Source organism: Pelodiscus sinensis, chromosome 3 (genome assembly GCF_052426305.1).
Source record: "Pelodiscus sinensis isolate ZL-2025 chromosome 3, ASM5242630v1, whole genome shotgun sequence".
NCBI lineage: Eukaryota > Metazoa > Chordata > Testudines > Trionychidae > Pelodiscus > Pelodiscus sinensis.
The window spans coordinates 3,041,850-3,061,711 of record NC_143054.1 but is presented as its reverse complement, the minus strand read 5'-3'; the positions used below and the strand labels follow the sequence as shown (position 1 = coordinate 3,061,711).

Genomic DNA, 19,862 nt, shown 5'->3' with positions numbered 1-19,862 from the left:
TAACGGTCGTTCGAACTAGGAAGCCTAGTCCAAACTACCTAGTTCGTGCCGCGTGTAGCCGCGCGGCACGGGGTTCGAACCAGCGGGGTTTTTAAAATGGCGGCTCCCCGCTTATGCCCTAAGGGCTGAAGTCACCGGTTTGGACTGGAGCCAGATCCATTGCAGCCAGCAAGACTGCTAGTGAGAGGGACCAGCAGGCAGCAGGTAGAAGCAGCAGTGGGCAGCCAACAGAGTGGCTGGCAGGAACGACCAGTGGGCAGCTGGTAGGAACGGCAGCTGGGGGGAACGACCGGCAAGCGGCTGGTAGAAGCAGCGGCAGGCGGACAGTGGAGTGGCTGGTGGGCGGCTGGTAGGAGCGGCAGCAGGCAGCCAGCGGAGCAGCTAGCAGGAATGACTGGTGGGCGGCCAGTAGGAGTGGCGGCAGGTGGCCAGCGGAGCGGCTGATGGGAATGACCGACGGGTGGCCGATAGGAGCAACAGCAGGTGGCACCAGTAGACACAGGAGCAGCACAAAGGTGACGTGGCCTCAGGCTCAATGTGTGGAGACATCAGGGTGATATGTCTGGATCTGCACTGACTGTACAGAGCTGTAAGTGGGGTGTTTGACATGGGGTACGGACAAAGTTTGGATAAGTGAATGGACCCCTTACATTGTTGGACTAGTGAGCCTGAGAGGCAAAATAGTGATAGAAATGTAGCCGTGTTAGTCTGGGGTAGCTGAAGCAAAATGCAGGACAATGTAGCACTTTAAAGACTAACAAGATGGTTTATTAGATGATGAGCTTTCGTGGGCCAGACCCACTTCCTCAGATCAAATAGTGGAAGAAAGTAGTCACAACCATATATACCAAAGGATACAATTAAAAAAAATGAACACATATGAAAAGGACAAATCACATTTCAGAACAGGAGGGGAGTGCGGGGGGGGGGGGGGAAGGAAGGAAGGTAAGTGTCTGTGAATTGATTATATTAAAGGTGGGGAGAGTGGGACATCTGTGAGCTAATGGTATTAGAGGTGATAATTGGGGAAGCTATCTTGGTAATGGGTAAGATAGTTTGCGTGTTTGTTCATTCCTTCCCGGAGAGTGTTGAATTTTAACATGAATGACAGTTCAGAGGATTCCCTTTCAAGTGCAGATGTAAAAGACATTGCTCAATCCATTTGAGCTGGGATCATAGAATCATAGAATCATAGAGCTGGAAGAGACCTCAGAAGGTCATCAAGTCCAGCCCCCTGCTCTAGGCAGGACCAATCCCAACTAAATCAACCCGGCCAGGGCTTTGTCAAGCTGAGACTTAAACACCTCTAGGGATGGAGACTCCACTACTTCCCTAGGGAACCCATTCCAGTGCTTCACCACCCTCCTAGTGAAATAGTTTTTCCTAATATCCAACCTGGACCTCTCCCACCACAACTTGAGACCATTGCTCCTTGTTCTGCCATCTGTCACTACTGAGAACAGCCTCTCTCCATCCTCTTTGGAACCTCCCTTCAGGAAGTTGAAGACTGCTCTCAAATCCCCCCTCACTCTTCGCTTCTGCAGACTAAACAGACCCAAGTCCCTCAGCCTCTCCTCATAAGTCATATGCTCCAGCCCCCTAATCATTTTGGTTGCCCTCCGCTGGACCCTCTCCAATGCATCCACATCCTTTTTGTAGTGGGGGCCCAGAACTGGACTCAGTACTCCAGATGTGGCCTCACCAAAGCCGAATAAAGGGGAATGATGACATCTCTGGATCTGCTGGCAATGCTCCTCTTAATGCCCCCTAATATGCCATTAGCCTTCTTGGCTATGTGGGGAAAATCCAATAACTCCAATTGTGTCAAGGGGGGACTGTGCAGAAATCAAAACTCTCTAAAGAAAACTGCTGTAAGGGTTAAAAGTTTTCCAGATCTCTCTCCCTGTATCAGAGTGAAATCAAATTAACTCTAATCAAAGACCCTTACAAATGCCTATCTCAAATTCATGGATACTCCTAGTCTGTCACAAATTATCATGTAAACTCTTATCTTTGTCACAATTTGCCTTGTAAGACCACTCACTCCACATTCTCATGTGCCTTTGTTTTGTAAAACTTACTTCTAGCACTCCTGGGGTGAACAGAAGTCTCAGAGTACTTCTGCTGAGACTTTGATATGTTAAAGAATAACAATCCACAACTGAACTGTCTAAGCATTCTGTATAAAGGATCAAAAACCCTGTAACTCAGGGCTGACTGCTACGGCTGCCAGCCTGCATGCGTGCATAATAAAGTTTTCTTCTAGGTTTCTCTCCTGCCTCACTGATTTGATTTGATCTCCAGCCTCGAACCCTTCTGGGGGCTCTGTACCCCAGAGGAGCGAGATTTCCCCCTCAGCTACAAGGGCACCCTGTTGACTCATATCTAGCTTCTCATCCACTGTAACCCCCAGGTCCTTTTCTGCAGAACTACTACTTAACCGGTTGGTCCCCAGCCTGTAACAATGCTTGGGATTCTTCCGTCTCATGTACAGGACTCTACACTTGTCCTTGTTGAACCTCATCAGATTTCTTGTGGCCCAATCCTCCAATTTGTCTAAGTCACTCTGGACCCTATCTCTGCCCTCAAGCGTATCTACCTCTCCCCCCAGCTTAGTGTCATCCGCAAACTTGCTGAGGGTGCAATCCATCCCCTCATCCAGATCATTAATAAAGATATTGAACAAAACCGGTCCTAGAACTGAACCTTGGGGCACTCCGCTAGAAACCGACCGCCATCCTGACATCGAGCCATTGATCACTACCCGCTGGGCCCGGCCTTCTAGCCATCTTTCTATCTATCTTACCGTCCATTTATCCAATCCACATTCCCTTAACTTGCTAGCAAGAATATTGTGGGAGACCGTATCAAAAGCCTTGCTAAAATCAAGGTATATCACATCCCCTGACTTCCCCATGTCCACCGAGCCAGTTACCTCATCATAGAAGCTAATCAGATTGGTCAGGCACGACTTGCCCTTTGTGAATCCATGCTGACTATTCCTAATCACTTTCCTCTCATCCAAGTGCCTCAAAATGGATTCCTTAAGGAACCCTTCCATGATTTTTCCAGGAACCGAGGTAAGACTGACCGGCCTATAGTTCCCTGGATCGTCCTTCTTCCCTTTTTTGAAGATGGGCACTACATTTGTCTTTTTCCAGTCATCCGGGATTTCTCCCGATCTCCACGACTTTTCAAAGATAACAGCCAAAGGCTCCACAATGACATTTGCCAACTCCCTCAGTACCCTCGGATGCTCTAAGTCTGGACCCATGGATTTATGTACGTTTAGTTTTTCTAAATAGTTCCTAACCTGTTCTTTACCCACCACGGGCTGTCCATCTTCATCCCATCTTGCGTCACTTAGCACAGAAGTCCAGGAGCTGACCTTGTCCGTGAATACAGAGGCAAAGAAAGCATTGAGTACTTCAGCTTTCCCTACATCGTCTGTCACTAGGTTACGTCCTTCGTCCATTAGGGGCCGCACACCCTCTCTGATCACCTTCTTCTTGTTAACATGCCTGTAGAAACCTTTCTTGTTATCCTTCACATCCTTAGCCAGTCGCAATTCCATTTGCGCTTTCGCCTTCCTGATAACCCCCCGGCATTCTCGAGCTAGACATTTAAACTCCTCCCTGGTCATTTGTCCAAGTTTCCACTCTTTGTAAGCTTCCTTTTTGTGCTTAAGTTCACCAAGGATTTCCCCTGTAAGCAAGTCCGGTCTCCTACCATGTTTGCCTCTCTTACTACGCGTCAGGATGGTTTCTTTCTGTGCCTTCAATAAGGCTTCTTTAAAATACTGCCAGCTGTCCTGGACTCCTTTCCCCTTCATGTATCAGAGGGGTAGTCGTGTTAGTCTGAATCTGCAAAAGTGACGAGGAGTCCTGTGGCACCTTATAGACTAACTGAAGTGTAGGAGCATAAGCTTTCGTGGGCAAAGACCCACTTCGTCAGATGCATGTAGTGGAAATTTCCAGAGGCAGGAATAAACGTGCAGGCCAGGATCAGGCTGGAGATGACCAGGTGGATCCAATCAAGGAGGATGAGGCCCACTTCTAGCAGCTGATCTGGAGGTCCAGATCAGCTGCTAGAAGTGGGCCTCATCCTCCTTGATTGGATCCACCTGGTCATCTCCAGCCTGATCCTGGCCTGCACGTTTATTCCTGCCTCTGGAAATTTCCACTACATGCATCTGACGAAGTGGGTCTTTGCCCACGAAAGCTTATGCTCCTACACTTCAGTTAATCTATAAGGTGCCACAGGACTCCTCGTCGCTTTTCCCCTTCATGTTAACATCCCAGGGGATTCATAGAATCATAGAATCATAGGACTGGAAGGGACCTCAAGAGGTCATCGAGTCCAGCCCCCCGCCCTCAAGGCAGGACCAAGCTCCGTCTACACCATCCCTGACAGATGTCTATCTAACCTGTTCTTAAATATCTCCAGAGAGGGAGATTCCACCACCTCCCTTGGCAATTTATTCCAATATTTGACCACCCTGACAGTTAGGAATTTTTTCCTAATGTCCAATCTAAACTTCCGCTGCTGCACTTTAAGCCCATTACTCCTTGTCCTGTCCTCAGAAACCAAGAGGAACAAATTTTCTCCTTCCTCCTTGTGACACCCTTTTAGATATTTGAAAACCGCTATCATGTCCCCCCTTAATCTTCTTTTTTCCAAACTAAACAAGCCCAGTTCATAAAGCCTGGCTTCATAGGTTATGTTCTCTAAACCTTTAATCATTCTTGTCGCTCTTCTCTGTACCATTTCCAATTTCTCCACAACTTTCTTGAAATGTGGCGCCCAGAACTGGACACAGTACTCCAGCTGAGGCCTAACTAGTGCAGAGTAGAGCGGCAGAATGACTTCACGAGTTTTGCTTACAACACACCTTTTGATACAACCTAGAATCATATTTGCTTTTTTTGCAACAGTATCACACTGGTGACTCATATTCAACTTGTGATCCACTATGAACCCTAGATCCCTTTCCGCCATGCTCCTTCCTAGACAGTCGCTTCCCATCTTGTATGTATGGAACTGATTGTTCCTTCCTAAGTGGAGCACTTTGCATTTCTCTTTATTAAACCTCATCCTGTTTACCTCTGACCATTTCTCTAACTTGCTACGGTCATTTTGAATTATGTCCCTATCCTCCAAAGAAGTTGCAACCCCACCCAGTTTGGTATCATCTGCAAACTTAATAAGCGTACTCTCTATCCCAATATCTACATCATTGATGAAGATATTGAACAGTACGGGTCCCAAAACAGACCCTTGAGGAACTCCACTTGTTATCCCTTTCCAGCAGGATTTAGCACCATTAACAACAGCTCTCTGACTACGGTTATCCAGCCAATTATGCACCCACCTTATTGTGGTCCTATCTAAGTTATATTTGCCTAGTTTATCAATAAGAATATCATGCGAGACCGTATCAAATGCCTTACTAAAGTCTAGGTATATGACATCCACCGCTTCTCCCTTATCCACAAGGCTCGTTATCTTATCAAAGAAAGCTATCAGATTAGTTTGGCATGACTTGTTCTTCACAAACCCATGCTGGCTATTCCCTATCACTTTATTACCTTCCAAGTGTTTGCATATGATTTCCTTAATTACCTTCTCCATTATCTTCCCTGGGACAGACGTTAAACTGACCGGTCTATAGTTTCCTGGGTTGTTCTTATTCCCCTTTTTATAGATGGGCACAATATTTGCCCTTTTCCAGTCTTCTGGAATCTCCCCTGTCTGCCATGATTTTTCAAAAATCATAGCTAAAGGTGTAGGGATAACATATTAATGTATTGAAAATGATTCCTCCAAATGGAAGTGACTCCCCATAATTTGTTCCCCACAACTTAAAGTGTTTAGATTTATTATTAATTCTTCTTCTTATTATTATTATTATTATTATTATTTGTTAAGATTGTTAAATGTTTAGATTTATTATATTTATTGCCCCTTTAGAATATAATGTATTAGGTCATGTAATTTGGAATTATTAAGAATATAATCCTATGTAGCCAGAAACAACCCCCCCCCCCCCTCTTTGCCCCAGGGCATGCTCAAGCTTGTGCAAGGGGCTGCTTGAAATTGACATTGCAAAGATACATTGTAACAATGCATTGTCAAACCACTAACTCTGCTATGGGAGCCAAGCCCTGTAATTGACTAAGGGCATTGTTACATAATTGACGCCTGTTCTCTTTAAAACATTGTAACTTTACTCAGCACTCAGAGAATGTTTTAAGCAATACCACCCAGAAACATTTGTAACTACAACTTTTATTATTATACAAAATACTGTATGAATGTATGAGAGAGTGCTTGGATGATGAATGAATGGTTCTGAGAGGTGCCAGACTGAGAATACTGCAACAAAGGGCTGAAGAAGGCGTCAGGTGCCAGTGCAACCAAAAGGTGTCAAGTGGAGAAAACCAAGTACTGGAGGTCCACCCGATGAGATCACTGACGAGCACCTGACAGCCACCCTGGAGACATCAGCATGATGCAGCAATTTCCATAGACTGGCATAGAAAGAAATTCCTATAAGAACTGGACTAAAAGACTATGGAATCAGAGTCCAAGGTTCTGCTGCCAGCCTACCAGGAGCTTCAGATGCGCATCTGATCAGGACTTCGCTCCCCACTCCCATCACTTGTGTACAGAGTACCTGGCCAGTATTCTGTCACAAGCAACTTCCAGGCTGGTAACTATAACAAATACACAGAACCTGAATGAATGGATGAATGTTTATATGTATAAGGGTTAAGTAGTTAAACAATGTTGTTTGCTTCTATCTTTTCTTTATTTTTTATTATTATCTTTACAATAAATGTGGCTTTTTGCCTTATCCCCCTCATAAGATCCTGCTTGCTTTTATTTGGTACAACAAAGGCTCAGATACCTCCTCTATCAGCTCCTTGAGTATCCTGGGATGCATTTCATCAGGACCTGGTGACTTGCTGACATCTAACTTTCCTAAGTGATTTTTAACTTGTTCTTTGTGTATCCTATCTTCTAAACTTACCCTCTCTCTGCTTGTATTCACTACGTTAGGCACACCTCCAGACTTCTCGGTGAAGACCGAAACAAAGAAGTCATTGAGCATCTCCGCCATTTCCAAGTTTCCTGTTACTGCTTCTCCCTCCTCACTAAGCAGTGGGCCTACCCTGTCCTTGGTCTTCCTCTTGCTTTTAATGTATTTATAAAAGGTCTTCTTGTTTCCCTTTATGCCTGTAGCTAGTTTGATCTCATTTTGTGCCTTTGCCTTTCTAATCTTGCCCCTGCATTCCCGTGTTGCTTGCCTATATTCATCCTTTGTTAGTTGTCCTAGTTTCCATTTTTTATACGACTCCTTTTTTATTTTGAGATCATGCAAGATCTCCCTGTTAAGCCAAGCTGGTCTTTTGCCATATTTTCTATCTTTCCTACACAGCGGAACTGTTTGCTTTTGGGCCCTTGACAACGTCCCTTTGAAATACTTCCAACTCTCCTCAGTTGTTTTTCCCTTCAGTCTTGCTTCCCATGCGACCTTACCTACAAGTTCTCTGAGCTTATCAAAATCTGCCTTCCTGAAATCCATTACCTCAATTGTGCTGGTCTCCCTTCTACCTTTCCTTAAGATCATGAACTCTATTATTTCATGATCACTGTCCCCCATACTGTCTTCCACTTTCAAGTTCTCAACTAGTTCCTCCCTATTTGTTAAAACCAAATCCAGAACAGCTTCTCCTCTGGTAGCTTTTTCAACCTTCTGAAACAGAAAGTTGTCTCCAATGCAGTCCAGAAACTTATTGGATAGCCTGTGCCTCGCTGTGTTAGTTTCCCAACATATGTCTGGATAGTTGAAGTCCCCCATCACCACCAAATCTTGGGCTTTGGATAGTTTTGTTAATTGTTTAAAAAAGGCCTCATCCACCTCTTCCACCTGCCCATCAGATCTCGGAGGGAGTCAAAATCTGCTTTTTTGAAGTCCAAGGTGTGTATTTTACTACTCTCTTTTCTTCCTTTGGTCAGGATCCTGAAATCTACCATCTCATGATCACTGCTTCCCAGGTTGTCACCCACCTCCACTTCCCCTATTAGTTCCTCCCTGTTTGTGAGCAGAAGGTCAAGCTGTGCATGGCCCCTGGTCGGATCCTTCAGCACCTATGTCAAGAAGTTATCCCCAACATTCTCCAAAAACTTCCTGGATTGCCTGTGTACTGCCGTATTGGTTTCCCAACAGATGTCAGGGTGATTAAAGTCCCCCATGAGAACCAGGGCCTGCGATCTGGAAGCTTCACTCAGTTGTCCGAAGAAAGCCTCATCTACCTCATCCACCTGATTTGGTGGCCTGTAGCAGACACCAACCACAACATCAATGCTGTTGTTTGCTCCTTTAAACTTAACCCATAGACTCTCAACAGGTTTTTCTCCCTCTTTATACTGGAGTTTAGAGCAATCGTAGTGCTCTCTTACATATAGTGCAACTCCTCCTCCTTTTCTCCCCTGCCTGTTGTTCCTCATGGGGGGTTATGAACCCTGTTTGTGGTATTTTCTCTCTCTCTTTCATTAAAAGTTTATTTTCCACACTCAGACTCTGTGCTTGCGAGCGAGAAAGCATTGCCTCTCAGAGGCACCCAGGGGTGTGTGAATTTCCCAGGCTACTGGGTGGGGGGTCGAGCCAGTTTTGTGTGAGACGAACCCCTAGATATTGAACCCGACCCGGGCTGCTGCCAGCTCTACCTAGCAGAAGGGTTACACATGGCTGACATAAAGCAAAGCTAAGCTGTGAGAAGAGGTGGGGAAAAGTGGGAGCAATTAAGGAAGGTGGTGAGACCTGAACTGAGAGAGAGAGACTTTCTAAGTTGTTTTAAGGCACAGAAGGCAACAGTAAATTTAGCAAACAGAGAATATAAAGGAAAACATACTGGTGTGTAAAAGTATTTGAGAAAGAAGGCTGTATCCTTAGCTAAGCATGGGGTGTGGTTCGGTGAGTCAAGACAGTTGGTAATCCTCACCCTGACTTTTTATCGTGGCTCTGAGGGAAGAGTGGGGTTAGTTACCTGCTCTTATAAAAACTGAATTTGTTCCCCCACTCTCTGTTGCTGTTGTCTGCAGGCTAAATGGATTGCAGGAGGGCCCGTACATGCTGCAGTTAACTGTTTTGGGGCAACTCCATGCCTGTGTCTAGACTGCTTCCCTTTTCCGTAAAAGGGATGCAAATTAGACACATCGCAATTGCAAATGAAGTGGGGATTTAAATCCCCCCCCCCCCCTCCTGCTTCATTTGCATAAAAATGGCTCGGCGCTTTGCCAGAAAAAAGCGCCAGTCTAGATGCTTTTGGAAAATAAAGCCTTTTCCGAAAGATCCCTTATTCCTTATTTTAAGAGCATGGCATTAGACATAGAATTTTTGTATAAAAGACCCTCAACCCCTTTGTTCGACGGAGGTTCTGTGTATTGAGGGCATGTGTCTTTTTTTGCCTGGTTAAAGGATTGATCACTCTGAGGCTGCCTCCCCACCCTTCGAGTCAAAGATAGGGGTGCGCGAGTCCTGAGCATGCTCCGAGTTCTAGTGTGTCTTTGTGTTGTTATCGTTGCTGGATTTGTAAGTATTGCTTAAATGTATTGGTTATTGGTTTAATTAATAGTTAAATTGTGTTAATTTCACTGTGTAATTCTGTAAAGGGTATCTAAGTTCTGTTAACCACACTGTGTAAATTGTATAATCTTGTGTTGTTTAGCAGTGTTGTATTTAGGCTAAGTATAAGTGTTAGAAATAGAAGCCCAGAAGTTGTTAAGTTGTAAAAGTAGATTTATGACTAACTCCACCAGCTGCCCTAAAATAACCGTAGAGGGGCTGGCTTTGGACAGAGTTTTTATTATCATTATATTGGCTTTGGGTTTGTATCTTTCGTTTGCATGCTGCGCTGCCTTAAGCAAATTAGAGACAGTGATTTGGTATAGTTGAATTGTAATCAAAGACGTTTGTAATTAGTTAAGTACAGCTAAGTTTAGGGTTTTCTACCCTGTAAAAGCATTGGGCAATTGCTAGTTTAAAAAACCATTTGCTAATTGTTAGTTTTGATAAAAAATCATTCCGCTTAATAAAAATAATTTTTCACCATCATCCAGTAGTTTTCACTGGGTAGTCGGCTTTAACCCTTGAGGCTCCCATCACATCACGGAATCAAAGTGTAACACTATATATATGATGTAGTTATTTCAAAATAATTTCCTAGCATAGACATGACCCCAACAGGAAGCCTCCCTTTGTGTTAGTTTCAGTTTTCCAGCCAGAACAATAGAGCAAAGAGCTGTGTGTCCATCCGCTCCCTCTGTGTCTGTCTAGCTCCAATATAACACTTACAGTTGGAAGTTTTTCTTAATGTCCAACCGAAATCTCTCTCATTGCAATTTACACCCATTGCTTTTGGTCCTGCCCTCACTGGGTAAGAACAATCTCTCACCCGCCTCCTAATGACCTTCTGATGCGTAAATTAATCCTGCATTTAAAGTGGCCACTCCTGCCGCCTGGTCCAGCTGCCTCAGCTTGCAGTGTGTACAGGGAGGCAGCACGTGGCTCAGCTCCCATCTCGCTGCTCTATGTGTCACGTGGGCCTGTGCGGCATGCGCTCTGGTACCACCCCAGCCTGGAGCCCCGCTAGCACGGCCCCAGGGGGCAGCTGCTCCCCCCCACCTCCCCTCGCTATGCCTCTCCTTCCCTAATGTAGACGTGCTATCTCGATTTAGAGCCCAGGAGGCACTGGGGAGGAGTAACACAGAAAGGCCCTGGGGAGGGGCCATTTTGAAATAGCAGCAGTGGAACATGAACACACGCCTTATTTCAAAATAGCTATTTCAGTATAGGTGTTATTCCTCATAGAGTACGGTTCACAGATTTTGGAATAAGCCACCCGTTATTTCAAAATTCTTTCAAAATTCTTTCAAAATAGTGGAATGGCTGTGCAGACGCCCACATCTACTATGAGCTGAAATCACTGAGTGCTAAATTGCAGAGCAGTTTGCAGGAATGATCCAGCTGAGCAGCTGGCAGGAAGAACTGGCAGGCGGTTGGTAGGAGCGGCGGCAGGCAGGACTGCAGAGCGGCTGGTAGGAATGATCGGCAGGCGGCCGGTAGGAGCGGCGGCAGGCGGCCAGCGGAGCAGCTCTGGGGACGACTGGCAGGCGGACAGTGGAGTGGTATGAGACAGAGAGGCGGAGCAGAGCAGTTTGCAGGACGGCTGGAGCACCTCGTGGAACAGCAGGTGGCGTGTGGCAGGGTGACTTGTGTTAAAGGCAGCAGCCAAACTCTGCGGAGAGGCGGGGCCGTTGGCGGACCACGTAAGGTGTATCAACCCCCCACCCCCTCCATTCCACCCAGGTTGGGAGATAAAAACCCTGCAGATAAAACTTTTAAACCCTGGGGCGGCACTGACCCGGGACAGAGACTTTTGGGGTGTCAGACTTTGGGACTCTGGGTGGTTTTGGGGGCTGCTGGACTCAAGAGACTCTTGGGGACTTTGGGTGACTATTGGCTGGGGGTGGGTCTTTGCTCACGGTTTGGTCTATGAATCCTAGTTGTGGTGTTTTCCCAATTTAATGCTGATGTCAGTTACCTCCTGTTATTAAAGATTTGCTGCTATACGGAGGCTCTGTGCTTGCGAGAGGGGAAGAATTGCCTGTTTGGGTACCCAGGGGTGTGTGTATGATTTCCCAGGTCACTGAGTGGGGGCTCGAGACGATGTTGCATTATGTTGTTGGGAGGGGACCCCTAAGTACTGAACCCAGCCCTTGCTGCTATTAACTCGGCCTAGCAGAAGGGATACACACAAAATGCATTTCGAAATAGCGTATTGCTATTTTGAAATAGCGCGTCCACACTGATTGGATGTTGAATCGCATTTAAGGGCAGTTGAAACCGGTTCCAACAGGGCATCAGGTCAGGAGTTACTTTGTGTGGCTGCTGCCTGAGGCTCTCTGAGACCTGTGCTTAAAGGGACCCCCCTGGACAGCCAGTTCTCAGCTTTTCCTGCTTGCTTGCCTACCTTGCTGAGGGACAGCAAAGCATTTTTCTCTCTGCTTGATTTGGTTGCCCTGACTTGGGACACCACGGCACTCGGCACCACGGGGCCAGACCCGCCCCTGGACACTCTGGTGCTCATTTTGGATGTCTTGCTACAAGCCTGGCAGCAAGTGCTGGAGGCTGCCTGGCACCATCTGCAGCAGCCCAACCCCCAGGCCCTCTTCCCGACTCCCCTGGGGGCCGTGGAGGAGCCACAGCACTGTCCGGATGCCAGCGTGTCCCGCCGCATCTGGCGTCTGGACACCAGGAGCAACTGGTGGGACCGCATCATCCTGGAGCACTGGGGAGACCAACAAAGGACCCAGAACTTCAGGATGAAGAGGGACACCTTCCTGGAGCTCTGCGAGTGGCTCGCCCCTGCTCTGCAGCGACGGGATATATACATGAGGCCCGCCATTCCCTTCCACAAGCGTATGGCCATCGCCCTGTGGAAGCTCTCCACGCTGGACAGCTACCAATCTGTGGGGAACCAGTTTGGCGTGGGGAGATCCACCGACGGAGCAGTGATCATGCAGGTATGGCAGTCTCCAGCCACTGTCCCTGGGGGGGCGGGGAAGGAAGTGATGGGCTGCCCCAGGGAAAAGGGGGGGAGGTGGTGCAAGTCCCCTCCCTGGGAGGGTTTGTTCTCTCCAGCAGCACTGTGGACTGCCCGCGGTGGCCAGGATTGCAGGGGGTTTGCTCTGGGGGGGTGGGGGTGCAGGGCAGTGGCGGGGAAGGAGCACTCTCAGGCCCCCTGGCACCCCAGTGACTCTCAGTTTTGTGTATCCCTCTGCAGGTGGTCAAGGCTATCAACAGAGTGCTGGCTGATGAAACCCTACACAGGACACCTCAACCCCTCAGCGGGGCCCGCATCATTGTGGAGGGGGCGTTCGGCCGATTGAAGGCCCAATTTAGGTGCCTTCCTTACTCGCCTGGACCTCTCCGAGAGGAATATTCCACACATGGTGGCAGCGTGCTGTGTGCCGCACAATTTGTGCGAAAGGAAGGGGGAGGCTTTCCTGCCAGCCTGGATGGCAGAGGCCGACCACTTGGCTGGCTTGTACGCGCAGCCCCGTATAGCTGCCAGCCGGGAGGCCCATCGGGGGGCTACCAGTATCTGGGAGGCCCTGCAAGAGAGCTTCCAGACAGAGGAGTGAAGTCTCCATGGCCTGCCCACTGGGGCCTTGTGCCTTATTCCACCCTCACCTCCTTCCACTTCCCCTCCCTAGCCCCCCTTCCTGATGTAAAATAAACACACATGTGTTGCCACAAACAAACTCTGTTTATTGAACATAACTGGGGTGGGGGGGAATGAGGGCAGGAGAGGGGAGGAGAGAGGGTGTGACAGGGGAGGGGAAAACTTGGGAGGAGGGAGCTGGAAGGGGGGGCGAGAGGAGGAATGCGGAGGAGAAGCTTAGTGTTGGGGGTCTTGCTGGCCCACCTCTCTCCCAGCACTGCGGGTGAGGGGGCCTCGGTATCCCCGGGGCAGAGCGGGTATGGAAGGGAGGGTAGATGGGGAGGGGGAGAAGGAAGGAGGGGGAGCAGGAGCAGTAGCTGGGGTCGCTGCAGGGGCTGGAGCGGCAGCAGGCAGCAATCTCTGCACCAGGGTCGATGACCACCTGGGGGGTACGGACCATCTGACCCCCCCATGATGCAGTCCAGGCTATCGTAATAGGGGCAGGGGTCCAGGTCGGCCCCTGGTTGGGAGCTGCCCCATAGGCCCTGGCATAGGCCTGCCGCAGCTCTTTTATCTTCATGCGCACCTGCTCCTGGGTGCCCATGTGGCCTTTGCCGACCAGGCTGTCAGCCATCCGTCTGTAGACGGCCGCGTTCCTGCTTCTAGTGCAGAGATCATGGACATTGGAGGCCTCCGCCCAAAACGTAATCAGGTCCACGATCTCCACACTGGACCAGGAAGGCACCTGCCTTTTGCGGCCCCTGGCAGGCTCCTGGGAGCTGCCAGCCTGCTCCTGGGGAGCGGTGGAGGGCTGGCTGGCACGGCCTGGCTGGCTCATGCTGGCAACTGGGTCAGGGGCAGCGCCTGCGGGCTCTGTGCTGGCAGGCCTGGAGCTGGCACAAGCCCTGTGGTCAAACTGACTGTACCTCTTTAAGGGCTCCGGGGCTGCGGGGGGGAGCAGAAGAGTTTTCCTGGTTGTGCCCAGAGTGGCCACCAGGGCTCTCTGGGAAGGGCTGAAGGCCCCCTATTTCGAAATAAGCGTCGACACAGCACTTATTTTGATTCAGCTATTTTGAATTTGGCGCTATTCCTCCTGGAATGAGGTTTGCCAAATTCGAAATAAGCGCTCCGCTATTTATTTCGAAATGGCGGTTGGGCTGTGCAGACGCTAGCAAAGTTATTTCGAAATAAGGGCTGTTATTTTGAAACTAGCCAATTAGCCCGTTATAAGTCGGGATTTTCAGGTCTCTCCTCCTCGTTGGTCTTCTCTCCTGAGCCTCCGGTCTCTCGCTCCGTGTCTCTCTCTCTCTCCTCCTCCTGCCTCTCTCTCTCTCTCTCTCTCTCTCTCTCTCTCTCTCTCTCACTTCTCCTCCCCCTCCTGCCTCTCACTCGGGGGGACTGTGGAGCCCAAACACCCATGCAGCAGCCCAGCTGAGTGGCGCAGAAGTCAGCTGAGCGCCACGGCGGGAGGCAACAGCGCCCCCTAGAGGCACCTGGTAATGCTACAGCGTTACAGAGGCACAGACATTGGGCTACTATGTAGATGAAAGCTGTGCTCGTGAGGGTCAGTGATGCTGAGGAGGCCCCGGATGGGCTAAGTTCTCTCAAGCCCCAAGAGAGAAGAGGGAAGCCTGGGGGCCGAGTCAGGGTCATAGCTTCCCTCCCCTACTCGCTAGGGAAGGTTCGTGGGACAGTCCCCACCCTGGCCAGGCTGATGCAGCCACTGGGAAATGTGATTCCTTGCTCAGAAAATAAATCTAAAGAGGGAGCCACTGAAAAATAACTATCAGGAGGTCAGCAGGGGTCACCCAGGCCCAGAGCCATAAAGCTGCGGAGGCACCTAATTCCCTTGGGCCAGTGTCTCCCTACTTGTATCTGACAGGGTTCATCTGGGAGGCTGCCCAAGGCCTTGGAGCACAGAGTGTCACGGAGTGTGGAGGAGTTCCCAGGCCCTGCGCCCCCATCCGCAGCCAGAGGGGACTCTTAGGCGGCAGGTAGAACGGAAGGTTCATTGGTTCCCAGGGACACAACGCAGCATAGAACGGATGTTAACAGGGACCAAGAGCAGCCAGTGTTATTCCTCTCGGGGAGAAGGGGTCCTGGGTCCTTCTCCCCCCTTTCTGCTCCAAGCCCCTTCTCCCATTCTAACCCAGCCAAGACTGAGCCTTCCCCCAAGCCCGAGTCCCCAGCCTGGTGTCAGCCTCACCTCCTCTTTGTCTCTCTTCCTGGGCAGGAGTTGTTATCTCCTATCATTTGGCTTGTAGGTGTGAAAGGCTGAATATGCTTCTTCAGTGAGTCATGTCCCCTCCCTTTCTCCAGACAGTGTTGCAGTGCCCAGGACAATAGGAATCACACGCAGCACAACAAAGCAACACAATCCCCACTCCGTCACACAGGGGCAATGGACCAGTTCTAATCATGGGCCAAAAACCACAGCAGAAGAAAGAAGGGAGACATCAAGGGTACGTCTACACTACAGCGCTAGTTCGAACTAACTTAGTTCGAATTAGTTAATTCGAACTAAGCTAGTTCGAACTAACGCATCTAGAACTAAAAACTAGTTCGAACTAGCATTTTGCTAGTTCGAACTAGCAAGTCCACATTGAGTGGACTCTGAACAGGGCTTAAGGATGGCTGGAAGCAGTGCCGGCAGGGCATAAAAGGAGGACTTAGAGCGTGGAGATGCTGTCTCAGGCTAGCCGAGGGCTGCGCTTAAAGGGTCCCGACCCCCACCCCGGACACACAGTTCTAAGGGGTGCCCCGCTTGCAAAGAAGTTCTGGCTTGGAGTGCCCTGAGTGCCCACACTGGGCACATCACACCACTCAGCCATCAGCCCGGCTGCACTTGCCGCAGGCTGCCATCTGGGGAGAGGGAGTAATTGGGGGGCTGCAGGAGAGCTTCCACCCCCAGAAGCCCGCAGAGCCAGCCCAGTCCTCCCCATCGGGGGCTCGTACCCCATTCCTCCCTCACCTCCTTCCACTTACCCTTCCCTAGCCCCCCTTCTTATTGATGTACAAAATAAAGATAACGTTTCTTCCAACATTGACTCTGTCTTTATTGAACAAAACTGGGGGAGACTGGGAAAAGGAGGTGGGAGAGGGGAAGAGAAAGGCTGGGAGAGGGGAGGGCAACTAACATGATCAGGGATTGGGAACAGGTCCCAGATGAAGAAAGGCTACAGAGACTGGGACTGTTCAGCTTAGAAAAGAGGAGACGGAGGGGGGACAGGATAGAGGTCTCTAAAAGCAGGGGTTGGGTGGAGAGGGTGCATTCAGAAAAGTTCTTCCTGAGTTCCCATAAAGAAGGACTAGAGGACACCAAAGGAAAGGAATGGGTAGCAGGCTTGAAACTAGTAAGAGAAAGTTGTTGTTCTTGACAAAGCAAATAGTTAACCTGTGGAACTCCTTGCTGCAGGAGGCTGTGAAGGCTACAACTAGAACAGAGTTTAAAGGGAAGTGAGATCAAGTGATGGAGGTTGGGTCCATGGAGTCCTATTAGCCAGAGGGTAGGAGTGGTGTCCCTGCCCAAAGTTTGTGGAAGGCTGGAGAGGGATGGCACGAGACAAATGGCTTGGTCACTGTCTTCGGTCCATCCCCTCCAGGGTCCCTAGGGTTGGCCGCTGTCGGCAGACAGGCTACTGGAGTAGATGGACCTTTGGACTGACCCAGGACGGCCATTGTAAGCTCACGGCTCAGAGTCGGGGGTCTCAGTGGACCCCCTTGATTTTCATGCACACCTGGTCCTGGGTGGCCAGGCTGGCAGCTCTCCTGCCCTAGACGGCCACTTTCCTGTGCCTAGTGCGGAGATCGTGGACAAGGTCCACGATGTCCGCACTAGCCCAGGAAGATGCCCGCCTCTTGCGGTCCAGGGCAAGCTCCCGGGAGCCGCCAGCCTGGTCCCGGCAAGAGGGGGTGGGCTGGGGGGCATCGGGTGGGTGGCTCTGTGCCGTGCCAGGTGCAGGGTCTGCTAGCTGGGTGCTGGCAGGCTTGCACCTGGCACGGGCACCGTAGCCAGCCCGTGCCCCTTTAAGGGGTCCGGGGCCGGGAGGGGGGCATAGAGTTTCCCTGGTGTTGGCCAGAGTGGCCACCAGGGAAACCTGGGGAGGGCTAGCCTCCCACTAGTTCGAACTAAAGGGCTACACAGCCCTTAGTTCGAACTAGCTAGTTCGAACTAGGCGTTAGTCCTTGTAAAATGAGGTTTACCTAGTTCGAACTAAGCGCTCCGCTAGTTCGATTCAAATTCGAACTAGCGGAGCGCTAGTGTAGCACCTATTAAAGTTAGTTCGAACTAACGTCCGTTAGTTCGAACTAACTTTGTAGTGTAGACATACCCTCAGGGAGAACAGAGAAGTTTGCAAATGAGCCACAGGCCGGGGCAGAGGAACAGGCAGGCTGGTCCTGACAGACTTAGGATATGTCTACACTAGCTTGTTAATTCAGGCTAGGTAGGCAAATCAGGCAACTGGAGTTGCAAAGGATTTTTAAAATTATTTAACTATCCCGGGCTTCATTTGCATGTTCCCGGGCGGGCACCATTTTTAAATGCCCGTCGTTCGAACTACCTGCCCGCGGCTACACGCGGCATGGACTAGGTAGTTCGAAAAAAAGCTCTTAATTCGAACTACCGTTAAACCTGCTTGCAGGAGGAATAACGGTAGTTCGACTTAGGAGCTTTCATTCAAACTACTTAGTCCGTGCCGCGTGTAGCCGCGGGCAGGTAGTTTGAACTACGGGCATTTAAAAATGGCTCCCACTCAGGGACATGCAAATGAAGCCTGGAATATTTAAATGGCTTCATTTGCAAGTTCGAATGCCTACATTAGCCACCATAGTTCGAACCAGGGTGGCAGTGTAGACATACCCTTGCAGTTCTCCCTGTTACAGAGCCTCAGCAACTGGTTAACATTTCAGCATTTGTTTAGGATTTTACACAGTGTCACTGGGGCGTAAGAGCAGAGCACAAAGCAACACGGCGATTCCGGCTTGTCCCGGGAGACCACGGAACCAGCACCCTGCGAGCGACAGAGACAACAGCAAGGAGACTTTTGCTGCGTAAGGGCCCTAGCCAGTCTCCTCCAGACAGACGCCTTCGTTAGCAGGGCGCTGTTTAATCGCTGCCCAGGCTGTCCCGTTGGCACAGGGGGGCCCTTTAAGAGGCTCCCAGAGACTGAGGGTGTTCAGCAGAGGAGGCTCCATCACGGGCCCATTGAACAGTTAGGCTGGGGGAGGCCACAAGGAGTTTTATTCCCACCCTCTACCGGGTGGGTCGGGGGGTCCCTACGCCCAGGCTGACTGGCTCCGCCAATGTGAGTCTGAACCAGACGGAGATGGGTCACTAGTTCCCCCTCCCTGGGGCCCACCTGGACACTCTCCAACCAGGCAGCAGGCCCCAGGCTCTCCCCAGCCCCCCCACTCAGCCCCCTGGCCAGGCCTCCTCTGCTCCCGCCCCTTTCCCGGTGTCTGTCTTGTCTGCACCTGAGTGCGGCCGCTTCCCCTCCCCCCTGCCTTGGCACAGCTGGGGAGCCCTGAGCCCGCAGGGGAAAGAGGCTCCGGGCCAGCCCAGAGGCTCCGGGAACAGCAGTTTCAGGGGACTCCTGCTTGGCCCTGCAGCGCCGCGCTGCCCCATGCTTAGCACTGCCGGCCGGGGGGCGATTTCCCTTCGAACCGCAGGCACGTCTCCGCCGGGAACCATCTCCAGGGACTGGCGCTGGGGCACGGCTGGGAGAAGGTTCCCGGGGACGGCGGGAGAGGCACCTTGCTGCCAGGCTGCCCCTCCGGCGCATGGCCGGTCCCTGCTCCCAAGCTGGGGGCCACTGCCCGTCTCGAGGGAGAGTCTGGACAAACGTTAACGGGGCAGCAGCGAGTCTTGCTCCAGGCCTGTTCGTGGGGGGGTGAAGCTTTGGCTGAACCTTTGCCCAGCGGAGCCCGGCAGGGAAACCTTCACTCGGACAGTTCCCCTTTGGCTACGTTAAATCACCTGGCAACAGGCGTCTCCGTGGAAACGCTCGGCCCCATAGCTGGGGGAGCCCCACCCCCACCTGTAAACTAGAGTCTGGTGTATTCTGATGGCCTGTGTCCTACCAGCTGGCTCCTGTGTCCCCCGGGCTGTGCTAACCCCCCTCCCCATTGCACCCTGCGTCTTGGCCCACGAGCCCCCTCTGCCCTGGCAGCTCGGATCTGAGGGTCCCCAAAGCCAGAACGGTACCTTCCAGCCCAGAGTGCCCAGGTCTCTGCTCGGTGCTGCGCCTGCTCTGCTCTCGCCTCGCTCACAGGGCAGGACTGCGCGGCTACTTATACACAAACACTCAGCTCTGGCAGCTTGCCAGCCACCGGTTGCTGATTTCCTGTAAAACACTCTGTAAAGGAATGGGAACAAAGACGGGCACTTTGCCTGAAGATGCCGGGAGGGGATCCAAGCCCTGGGTCGCTGCTGTTTGAACCTCTGTGGGTTTCCCCAGGCTCCAGCTCTGGCAAATGTCCCATCAGTGACTGTGTCTGCAAGGAGCCACTCACCTTCGTGCCCACGAGGAGCAGCCCTGACCCGCAAGTGACCTCTGGACTTAAGCACGTCCTCCCCCAGAATCCCACCAGGCCTGTGAGCCTCTGGGGTCCCTCCTCTGCCCCAGCAGC

The 19,862-nt window shown here is 50.8% G+C and overlaps 1 protein-coding gene across 1 annotated transcript in view; it reads right to left on the bottom strand.

Annotated features, from left to right (window-relative positions):
• The window catches only part of LOC149524598 (interferon-induced very large GTPase 1-like), a 35,807-nt gene extending 16,170 nt beyond the window's left edge, over positions 1-19,637 (bottom strand). The window contains exon 1 of the mRNA XM_089776978.1: positions 19,438-19,637. The gene's annotated coding sequence lies outside the window, so the exon portion shown is untranslated. The remainder of the gene's footprint in view (positions 1-19,437) is intronic.
• Between the last annotated feature and the right edge of the window lie 225 nt (positions 19,638-19,862).